The sequence below is a fragment of the Rousettus aegyptiacus genome, unplaced genomic scaffold, assembly GCF_014176215.1.
Source record: "Rousettus aegyptiacus isolate mRouAeg1 unplaced genomic scaffold, mRouAeg1.p scaffold_m13_p_3, whole genome shotgun sequence".
Taxonomy (NCBI): Eukaryota; Metazoa; Chordata; class Mammalia; order Chiroptera; family Pteropodidae; genus Rousettus; species Rousettus aegyptiacus.
The window spans coordinates 109,877,962-109,890,010 of NW_023416306.1; the positions used below are offsets into that span (position 1 = coordinate 109,877,962).

At 38.1% G+C, this 12,049-nt stretch overlaps 1 protein-coding gene across 6 annotated transcripts in view; it reads left to right on the forward strand.

The window, feature by feature from the left end:
• The window catches only part of FMN1 (formin 1), a 373,160-nt gene that overhangs the window by 272,042 nt on the left and 89,069 nt on the right, over positions 1-12,049 (forward strand). The window lies entirely within an intron of this gene.

Sequence of the window (12,049 nt, forward strand, 5' to 3'; positions counted from 1 at the left end):
AATTAAATGTGACGTGTAACCTTTCAAAATAGCTGCTTTCAGGGACAGGCCTCAAGCCTAGTCTTACACTGTGGTTAATCCTAGATTATCTTCTATCAAATAAATTTGTTATGTTCTCAGTTGTCTTCGTCTTTGAGTAAATTACCTCAATGCCCCGATGGTCTTCTCACTGTTTGCCATTATAGAGTGTAATCACTTCCAATGCAAGGACCACAGGGCCTATGGTACAGTGACAGGCACAATTCTAGCTCATATGTAGCTAGCCACCTCTGCAAAGCAATGGAGAAGGCACAGTTTTATTTTCAAAATCTCTCTCCTTTGTCTGCCCTATTTTGGTACAGTTCATGTTATACCCAAAGCAGTTTGTATCCACAATGTATCAAGAACTCTCAAATTGTTTTTTTCTTTTTTTACCCGTAATTCCACTTCTCAAATCCATCCTAAAGAAGTAATCTTAAACTCAGAGTAAGTTTTTATGGGCTTCAATGTTACTTAAAGCCTCAATGATTCATTATAAGAATAAAGTAGAAAGGACTTTACTATTCAACTGCAGGGGAATTGGTAAGCAAACTAGGGCACATCCACCTGATGAAATTTTATATGGCTGTTAAACACAATGCTTGTGAATTTTGTGAAATAATATGAGAAAGTGTACATGATATGTTTCATAGAAGGAATAAAGGTATACGAACTTCTCTATCAAATGAAAGTATATTTAAAAAAATAACATAAAGGCAACTCCTATTAAATTATAGAGATATGTGTGATGCAGGGGCTGAGGTCATGGTATCATGAATGATTTCTATTCCCATTTTTATTTTTTTGTAAATGTTTTTCACATTTCTATGTGTTACCTTCCTAATACTTTTTAGAAGTTAATCTCTGTTCTCTTCCCCAGATGAGTTCCCTTTCCCTTCAGATGCTCAGGAATTCATGTTCGGGGCCAGTTACCTAAGGCTTCCTATTACACAGTCTACCTAGAGATCAAAACCCTGATGTGACTTTTTCTTCCATTACAACACAATTTTCTTGTCTGTCGCTTGAAACCGAGCCTTTCTAAACCAGTCTGAGAAATAAGTTTATACTAACGTGTTTATAAATTTTTCTTTGAGGTTTTCTTTTCCAGCTTATATATATACATTTCTAAGGAGATCTCCTGAACTTAGCATCTTTAGTTCATAAGAAGGCTTACGATGTTGGCGATTTTCATAGGGACCATGGGAAGAGATGTTTTTAAATAAATAGATAGATCGCTTAATACCCTGTAAATCATACCATGCCTGATCCACCTATATTTAGGCCTAGTCATAAGTAGGTGATTAATGAATATTTTTCATACTAATGTCTCGCAGACCAAGGCTGTGTCTATAACCACATAACCATCACAGTGGAAATTCTGACTCAGCTGTGATGTTTGATAGGAAGGACCTTTGTATAGTGCTTTAGATAATTCCGTGCAAAGTCTGTAGTCGGTGGCCCAGCTTTGCAAGTCTTTCCAAAAGTCCTAAAGCATGTTGGCATGTCCTCACTTGGCCCTGTCACTTCTGCTTAAATTTTTTCATGGAGAATACTCATGATCATGGGACATTAAGGTGAATTTGGTCTTGGGCAGCCTCCTTCTGTGAAGTGAATCAGCATCATGGGATTCCCCCAGGGAATCAAGCTCCCTGGTGGGTTTATTTTTATACAACATTCCTCTGGGGAAAGGGACACCCACTCTTGATCAGACTAGCCCCAGAGAACATCTTCTTAGATGGAAAGATGTTTCTCATTTTGCTTTTTTTTTTCTAGCTTAGCTTTTTAAACAAGCGGCTATAGAATTTGTCTCCTCTTACCTCACTCCTCTCCAATTTGACTTACTCCCTCCACCCCTCAGTCCCTGAAACTGCTTTTGAGATGCCCCATGACTTCCATGTTGCTAGAATCAGTGTTCACTTCTCTTTTACTTGACCTCTCAACAGTATTGCACAGAGATGACTTTCTTCCTTGCATTACTGGTTTTCTCTCAGATCATGTGATTCTATACTTCTGCTTTTGTACTTTCTGCTCATTCCCCATCCTTTTCTGGTCTCTCCTCCCCTGCTGCATGCTCCAGGATTTGTCCTGCAACCCCTTTTTCTTCTTTGCCTACATTCTTTCCCTACCACTTCATCTACTTTCCTGGCTTTAAATACTACTTTTATGCCTATGACTTCCTAGTGTGTTATTTCTGTCCCAGCCATGCAGCCTAAACTGAAGACTTCCGTATATAACGGGAGAGGAGTATTGGCGTCTCAAATTTAACGTGTGCTAAATAACGTTCTTGATTTCCCCCATCTGGTCAAGTCTCTAGTCAAATATCTTCACAGTGAGACTTTTCCTGACTGCTTTGTTTAAAATTATAAGCCTCCGACTCCTATGGCCTTATCTAAACACCCTTTCCTAAGCAAAGTGGTTCTAATTCCTTTGGATTCAATTCCTTTGAATCCAGTTCCTTGAATCTAGTTCCTCTGAATCAAAATCTAGACACAGGACACTATAAATCTAGGAAAGAAACAAGATCTATGTCCTGAGGTCCAGTCATGCTATTACCATTTAACTTATTCCCAAAAGACCCACTCATTCCCATAATGCTTTACTTTTACTCATCATAATTTACCTTGTCTGAGATGACTCCCCTCTTCTTTTATTCTCCTTGGCTGGCTGATTCACTCTTTCTTGACCTTGGCAACTCATAAGTTATCTTTTTTGAAGAACCTTCTTTGGCCACTACCCAAACCCAATCTGAATTGGAAGCCCCTACCCAGTGTCCCATGACAGCACACTATGTTACAATCTGGTTGTTGATTTCTGTTCTGTGTCTGTTTACTAGACTCTCATTAACATTTTTAGTGGAGATATGACCAATAGGTCTGGTTAAATATTTCCCCCCAACATTTCGACTAGTGGCACAGTGCAGGTACTCAATAAATATTTTGAATCTTTAAGTACTTGTGTAACACACACACACACACACACACGCACACACACATGCGCACAGTAAGGCTAGAAACCACCCTGTCTCCTGTGACCGATGAACAATTTATGCCAAAATCCCATTTCTGTAGAAAAACAAGGCTACCCATTAGATTTTAAGGGAAATGTATTGGAGGGATACATAGGGGGTACCTCTGCCTCCTTGTAAGGTGTCTTAGTTCTACACTAGGTCTAAACTCAGTGTAAAACTCAGCCCCTTCATTAGTATTCACAGCCCACATTCACTCACAACTGGCCCTGTGAGTTTAGGAGGCTCTACTGAAGCTGTGGGGATGCCCCAGAGGCCATCCATTTTCAATTCCAGTTGTCCTTCTCTTTCTACCCTTATCTCTTTTTATGTATCTCCTGAAAGAGATCCAAACTCTTCTTCCTCTGTTGGGAAAGACAACATCCCATTTCCCTAAAGCCAGAATACTAGATAACATCCACGGAAGTCCTCATCTGGGGATGATGAGATGCTTGACTCCAAGAATTTATCAAAGATTCTTGTTTCTAATAATTACCATTCTCTAAGAATTCTAAATCCAGCTTTTTAAGATGTTTTAAACACATGCATTTCATATCTGAATGGATGAATTTCAATGAAAATGGCATGATATTCAAAGAGATTTATATTTTCTATGTGTTGGCATATGTATATACTAGAACCAAATGCTAGCAAGGCACTAATATCTGTACTGCATGTGTATAACACCTGCCCCCCGCCCCACCACAATTTGATAGTTCATTCATTTATTTAGCAAGTACTCAGTATCTTCTATGGGCTAGACATTATAGCAGGTGCTGAGGATATATTATGTTTCTGTCTAATGGGGGTAACAATCAAATTATCAACTGTAGTACAATTGCAAAGAGGATGTATACAGTGCTGTGAGACTGTGTAACAGAGGGGACTTCATTGATATAGAGTGAAGGGTCAAAAAGAAATCCTGATGAAGTAAACTTTGAGGTGAAATGAGAATGATGACCAACAATGAACTAGGCTCTGGTTACTAGGGGCGGAGGAGAATATCACTGGCAAAGGAGTACTGTGATGATGGGAGGGAACCGATTATGTCTGAGGAACCGAGAGATGGCCACTGTGACCAGCACACAAAGTGTGGCAGGGATAATGGTGTCAGGCTGAGGAAGCAGGAGGAGCCAGCTCATGGAGGACCTTGTAAGGGAGAATTTCTAAGAGTAATTGAAGCCACAACTGGGTTGAAACAGAGGATCGGCCCCGTAAGTTGTGTATTTTCTAAAGGTCACTTCAACTCTAGTGTGGAGGACAAATCTGGAAACAAGGGTGGATGTGGGAAGAATGAGTAAGAAGGTACTATATCAATCTTCTGGGAGTGATGGCTTCAAGAGCTCTTCTAGAGATGAATCTATGGGCTAGATGTGTGAATTTGTGAGTCACGGTCCTAGAAGTGGCTACTGAAATATTTACCTGGATGAGATTTCCTAGAGAGTGAAGCATTGCATGAGGAGAGATGCTCAAGAACTTTAACATTTAATGGTTGAATATAGAATGATGAGGCGACAGAGCAGACAGAGCAGACAGGCAGGAAGAAAGCCAGGAATGGAGGACTCAGAACTAAGGGACAAAGTATTTCAAAGAAGGGGAAGTCTTCAACAGAATGAAATCCTGCTGGGCAGTGAACTGAAATGAGATTCGAAAGAAAAGAAGGAGAGGACACTGTCAATAGGATGGATTCATTGGTGACTTTAGAGTATTTTTTTTTCAGTGTCATAATGGGAATAAAGTAAATTTCAGTGGGTCTAGGAGTGGTGAGTAAGAAATAGAAAAAGTGAGTATTCTTTAAAAAAGGTTGGCCGTGAAAAGGATTAGACTATAACATAATGATTCGTTGTTTACCAAATACAAGCATATTAGCAATGTCAATTTATTCAAAGGGTTTGTGAGGTTGTTGTTATTCCATTGTTGTCCTTGGAAATGAGAAGAATAAAGCCACGTATAATACGTTATCTAGCTAAGCTTAGCACTGTTTGACCGTTTCAAGTGGATAGCATTTTACCGTTCAGTACATAAATGCTTTTTAATGTTTGTTTCACTTAGTCCTCATGAAATGTTAGAAAGTTAGAGTCAGAGAGGTATTAAATAACTTTCCAAGCCAATAGAGAGTACAGAAAACTAAGAATAAATAATTGCATCTTCAGATTAAGAGTAATTCAAAGAGGAAATTTTTCTAATGTAATGATGGTTAACAGGTATGAATAAGTATATATGTTTATATTATAAATACATTTAGCTGTATACCAAAGCTCTTGTTTCAGTTTTTTTTTTAAGTTAGCAAATTCTTTAAGTGTCTTGCTTGTATTTGCCTTAAGTCCAATTATTTATTTAATAGGTCTTTTATTTTGATAACATTTATTGGTACATTTAAAGACTTTGATTTCTCAAGTATATGTGTATTCCAGACTCATTATCCACTTCAGATCCATGGTTTAATAAGTACTATAGCTACAAATGTCTAACCACTGTGCCATACACCTGAAACTAATATAATGTTGAATGTCAACTGTAATTGAAAAAGAAAATAGGTGTTTTAAATATTATAACTGTTCTAATGAAGACAGGGTCATACCTGAAATTTGAAAAAAAAATTACTCTACCTTGTAAAAGAAGCACAGATAGGATATTCTTCATTTATCTGTTCATTATCATTCCAGTTGTACAGCTCAGAGTTTCTGATTAGCTTCTTTAACAGCTTTATTGAGATATAATCAAATTCCATATAATTCACCCACTTAAAATGTACAATTAAATGATTTTTTTGTATATTTACAGAGTCTTACAACTATCATTGCAATTAATTTTAGAAAATTTTCATTAGCCCAGAAAGAAACATTATACCCCTTAGCCATCACTTCCTCACTCTCTCCATCCCACCCTCCCCTAGCCCTAGGCAACCGTAATCTACTTTTTATCTCTATAGATTTGCCTGTTCTGGACATTTCATATGAATGGAATCATGCAATCTGTAGTCTGTTGTAATGGGCTTCTTTCACTTAGCATAATGTCCTAATTGGCTTCTGATACATAGACTCTGTATCTGTACAGACACAAAGTGGCTCTGGTGTGCATAATTTCATCTGTGCATCTGTATTATTCTGAGATACCATTCTGACCCAGGTACCATGCACATAAGGCCTGTTTTTTCACTCCTAATACCCAGTTGCCCATTCAAGTTTTTTGAACACTTTTCTACAGATTTTTGCATCTGGGTGAAGATAGTCACTAGTAGAAATGGTTTGGCCATGATAATTCTATCAACTGATTTTCCAAACCAAGGATAAAGGTAGAAAACATGTTTGATTTCATATAGATTGTCCACATAGGGTCAATGCACAGTCGTCTGATTCTAGACCAGAAACTTGGGCTTGGGATGGGGGTGCTATTTAGCAGAAAATGAGTCTTGTGAGCCCCTTTGAAATCTAATCTAAATAAGTCTCTTCTGGAATTGATTTTCTCTTTGCCCCCAACAATACCCCAGCCCACGATTTCCTCTGATACCACCCTCTATTCTCCATACTAAGCCTTATAATGCCCTCCATTAATCACATGAAATAGGCATTTTATATTTCAAGCTTTTGTCATTTGTTTTTGACTTAAATCCACTTGAAATCTTCCTTTATGTAGCCGTTTTTTAAAAGTATATATATATTAAAAATAGTACATTCTCATTTGTACCAGTTTTTAAGGAGAAAATTAAAAATTCTTAATATTTTACTACTTTTATATATGACTTTCCCTTCTATAGAAATCCCTGAATTACAGCTAGCCAAAAGCCATTTTTCTTTTACTATTTCAATACATCAGATTTAATGTAATTTCCTAACCATTCTATTCAAGACCAAGACCATGAAAAAGAATCGTGTAAGTTTTTGTGCTAATATTGCAATTTCAATTTCTGAATTTGTTTTTAAGTTTGTTTTGATAACAGTGTGTTTAGGGGTAGAAAACTAAAAGTCTCTGTGTGTGTGTGTGTGTGTGTGTGTGTGTGTGTGTGTGTGTGTGTGAGAAAAGCACTGGGAAGGAGAGTATACTGTCTTGGTATTACTAAAAAGAGACATTGGAGTATAGTATGTTAATATGCAAGGAATAATCCATACATTTGCATGCAGTTCCAGTCATTAGAAACAGTAATTACTCTGTGCTTTGCCCACTAAGATGTTTTTGTTGGTGACCCATTTACTACAATGTCTGAGGGCAGAGATTTTAGCCTGATTATTTTTAATGGTATATCCCCAGCACCAAGTACAATTTGCGGTACATAGTCGGCACATGGTCGATATTTGACAAATTGATGTATTTATTAAATGATTCCTTTAGAATAATCTCCTTAACCCAGCATTCTGTGATTTTGATTTGTATCTCTCACTTAAACCCCATTGGGATAATCTTCGCCTTAGTTAAACTGTTCTATATGTTGTTGCAACAATCCTCTACAATGATCCTTTGAGCATGGAACTCGTGGAAAGGACAGGGACCTTGTAAAAATGAAGGAGATGTAGAACTGGCACAGAACCGTAGAGGGGTGGGATAGGAATGGGTAAACAGAGAAAAGGGAATTCCAGGTTTAAAACACAGAGTCTAGATAAATCTTTCCTCTCCTCTAAAAATATATTCTCATTTCATTACTAAATCCATAGATCCTTCAACTCATAGAGAGAGATATGCTCCATATTTTCCTAAAAAATAACTCATGTACATATGATCTGTTAAGATCATTAAACATGTATTAGATTTTGAGTTATTCTATCTGGGCCTTGCCTCTATATCCTTCTAACCTACCCATGTTTTTTAAGTGACTCAATGAATTTTATTTCTTAGGGTTCAAAAACAAAATAACAGAAACCACCTATGGCCTTAACAGTCTAATATCTGAAATTTTAAAACATTCATGGCCGTATCTTTTCTTTCATTATAATGGTTGATAGCATTTAATTTTTAAATGAGAAAACTCTCTACTTAGTGTCTATTATTTCATTATGTACTGGTTCTCAACATTTAATCTATCTCTCATAATGATCACTTAGTAGCTAACTCTAGGAATTAATATATTTAATTCTATCAAAAACTTAATAGAAAGAGAAAAAGAAAGAGAATCTGGTGTGGCTAAGGCTTTTAACATCAGAACTGGCACAGCCTGTGTCTGAGTCAACCTTGGTGGTCTAGCAATGTTGTATACATGTCTTGTGGGTGGACAATAAACGACATTTGTGGATTTGTCAGTGACCTCTCTCCTTTATGTACTGCCAGTCTCTGGTGTTATCATTAATTAGTCTTCAGATCTCCCATTTGTCTGCTGGAAAGCATCTCGGACAAGGCAAGTTAAGGAGCTGGACCGCGACTGTGTTGAGGCGGTCAGGGGCAGCCCTGGGCTTTCACTGTGTGGACAAATTTAATTCTAATATGCCACATGGGAGGCTCGGCCCATTGGGAAGCAGAGAGGGCCGCTGAGCACAGCAGGCAAGCTGCTTTCATTTGTACTGGATTCGGTTTCTAATTTCAGAACCATGAGGCTCAGAGGCCTTGGGCACTTGTTTCACATTTAGCTTTATCTTCCCCAGGAGTCTCCTCAGTGAATTCTTACAATGGTTTGGTTGTGGAACTTTGGTGAGGAAATAAAACCCTATGTTCCAAAAAAGTAGATTTGCACTGGGCCGTATTTTTGTAAATATAGTGCACAACATTTGTAGTGGCTGATCCCCAGCTATGACTCTTTTGCCGTTCTGACTGCAACATGTTTCTTAATTTTACTAAATCATAAAAATAACAATATGAGGCCACTCGTTAATGCCAGTCATTCTATAAACCACTGTACATGCATTATCTCACTTAATTCTCGTGTTATGCCTATGAGGGGGTCCCCATTTTGCAGATGAGAAAAGCCATAGCCCACCTGAGGCCAGATGGGTCTTGATCCAAGTACAAGCCCTTTACCAAACCCCTTTATGGCCTCATAAAATCTGAGCACTTCAGTGGACCCCATCATAGCCAGGACAAAGGGTGAACCCCAATCATCAACCCCTTTAATTCAAACAAAAGTAGAGGTTTTGCTTTTGTAACTGTGTAAAGAAGCCCTACCTTTAGCATTGCTTTTGCTCAGGAGAAGTTACTGTCATGTCTTCAATTACACCCTATTACCAAAATGCCTACATGCTTTACCATGTATTATTTGTGTTCATGAAAAATAGTTCTCTGCAAATGAAATTGTTGGCATTTGAAGTAGTAGAGAGCTAGTTAAATAATTTTAAAGACTTCCAATTTATATTATGAGAAATTCTGGCTTTTCTTTAAATATGGCTACCTGCATTCTCAGAATCACGGATAGACAACATCAGAAAAGTTTATGTGGCCATGAAAGTCTATTGAAAAATGCCGATTCTCAAAAGCAGACATCTTCCAACTGACCAGTCTTCGGCTATGCTTTTGCTTCTCGGAACTACTCAATCAGGAGAATGATTTGCTACCTTAAAGCATGAAGTGATGGATGTTCTGGGGGATCTTTAAAGACACAGAGCTCTTCGGATCAGCTTGGGACAAGCGTAGTGTTTATAGAGTGAAGAGACTGAAACCCTGTGGCGCACTTCTCCTGGAAAGGGAGGAAAGAGATGAGGAAGGCCCACTTTGAGTCTGGGTCAACATTGCTAATTTTTTTCAACTTTCATCCACATAAGACTCTAGTTAAGGTGAAGAAATCTTATGCTTTGACAAGATGTGCATGGAGCTATGTGGAGAAGTTTGAGGATAAGTAAATGAAACCTGCAAGATGATTTTTCAGGGATTAATATAAGTACATAAATAAATATAATTAAAGGTAAAACATAAATACTCTATAGATATTTCAAAGATGCAAAAACTTAAGATTAGAAAAGGCTTTATGGTGGGACTTTTTTTTAGGATGAACAGACTTTGTCAAATGCAGTGGAAAGTATGTATGTGATGATGGCGGAATGCGTAGAGGACCGCATGGATGACGATATGGAACTGGGACCTCTGGTTCTCGTAATTTGGAAATACTTTTGGTTAGGTAGGTCAAATATATATGGGAAATAGAGCTGGAAGGTAGAATGGTACCAAAATGGAAAAGACCTTAAATCCCAGGCCTGGGAGTTGGAATTTAATTGAATTAGCAGTGAGAACCCATCAATACTTTTATCTTATTTTATACCTTTTCCCCTTTGTTTTCAGTGGACAGTCTTGCCTTGTAATTCATAGAGATCAGAGAAAACTTAATAAGCCTCAAAGTTAACTTGATCTCCCTTCCCTGAAAACAAAACAAAACAAAACAAGAACAAACCAAAATGATAACACTTTCCACTATTCCCCATCTCAGTACATGGCACTTCCAGCCACACATTGCTCATCTTTTGCTCTTCCTCAACCCTGTATTAACGTCATCAGCAAGACCTATTTGTTCTGCCTCCAAACTATATTCCAGCTCCATCTACTCTGTCCATTTCCTTCTCTCTCTGATACCACTTCAGCCTAAGGCACCACTATATTGAGAAGAGTGGTGGGCAGGAGGTACTTATCATTTGGCCACAGGCGCATCTACTCGGGAAGAGGTAAAGAGAAACCTGATAATAAGAGAGAAGTTATTAAGTAGTTTTTGTAGAGAGAACAAATAAGCTGAGAAAGAGAGGTGAAAATGTGAAGAAAGGGAGTATTTTGAAATAATGGTTTGGCTGGTTTTAAAGAATTTGTTTCCCATTCGTTCCAGGTAAGATTTATATTTCTTCAGTAAGATAGATCATTAAGAAAAAGTTTTTGCATTCCGATGGACAGGGTTTCATAGACAGCATAGGAATGCTTATCAGAATAGCTAATCACAGATATTTAAAATAGACTCTGTTAAAAACTCTTAGAAAGGAACAATGTCAATACACAGAGTCCGAGTTTAGGCCCCTCCCATGATTCCCCTCATGACCCCCCGGCAGATGCCTCTGAGAATGTAGCTGATTCCGAACTTGACTCAAAAAATGACAGAGTTCCCTCGCGTCATACTATCATCTTCAGCACAATTGTATAGTCTCCCAGAGTTGTCTAGGATTTCAGCAATCTAGTTGGCAATATTGCAAGAGAAACGTGTCTGGTAACTAGTTTCAGGGACACTTTAGTGTCCTCTTTTGCATTTTCTGTGTGTCAATGCTGACAGGTTTGTTGCTTTGCTCACATAGGAAACATTCTGGGTTGCTAATTTTGAAAGCAAATGATTGGATAAGAGTTTCCCAACATAAATAAAGGCCCCCTTTCTAACTCTCTTCTAAATGCCTACCTTGTGCTTTTTAAATTCCATCAAGATATGGAATATAGGTTTCTTTATTTTCAAAACACGTGGCATGATTTCTTTGTAGTGACTGTCTAATGCTTTAACATGTTCTCTTGGACAAGAACATCTCAGTAATTTCTGGCCAAGTTCAACAGACCAAAGTGATCATGCCTCATTTCTAGCTTTGGGAAATTGAAGCCGTTCTCTCCCCAGTGCATTTCTGTCACTGGCACAAACATGTAGAAATCTTGGGGAAGTGCCCCTTGCCTGGGTCAACTGCCTTTTATAATAGCAAACTATGGATTATTGTGGTTCCCATATCACCAAGTCAGAACTCTCTAATTTGAGGGGACTTGATTATCAAAAAAGTGATCTATTTAAAATATAAAATGATGTCACATATGTTAGTGGAATATTAATGGGAAGGGTAGGTGATGGGAAGCATGAAGAGAGAGGCAGTCCTCCCTAACCTGGGCTTAGTTCTCATGCTTGGATATTGGTGTCACCCCGAGGAATTGCCATTCAGTGGTTCCAGGTGACTTGAGTGCCTGGGAATTTCTGCAAAATCGATTTCATACTCTCCTTGTGGAGTATGATGTGAAGAGAGCCAGGGCCATTAATTCCCTGGGACTAGTCCTTCAGTAGTTTTTGCCTCTCTCTATTTTCGGGAGACCAAAAGCAGAGTACTACCTCACCTGTCCCAAGTCAGAGGTTTTGCTGCATCTCTGAAAGAAAAATTGAAGGTGATACAT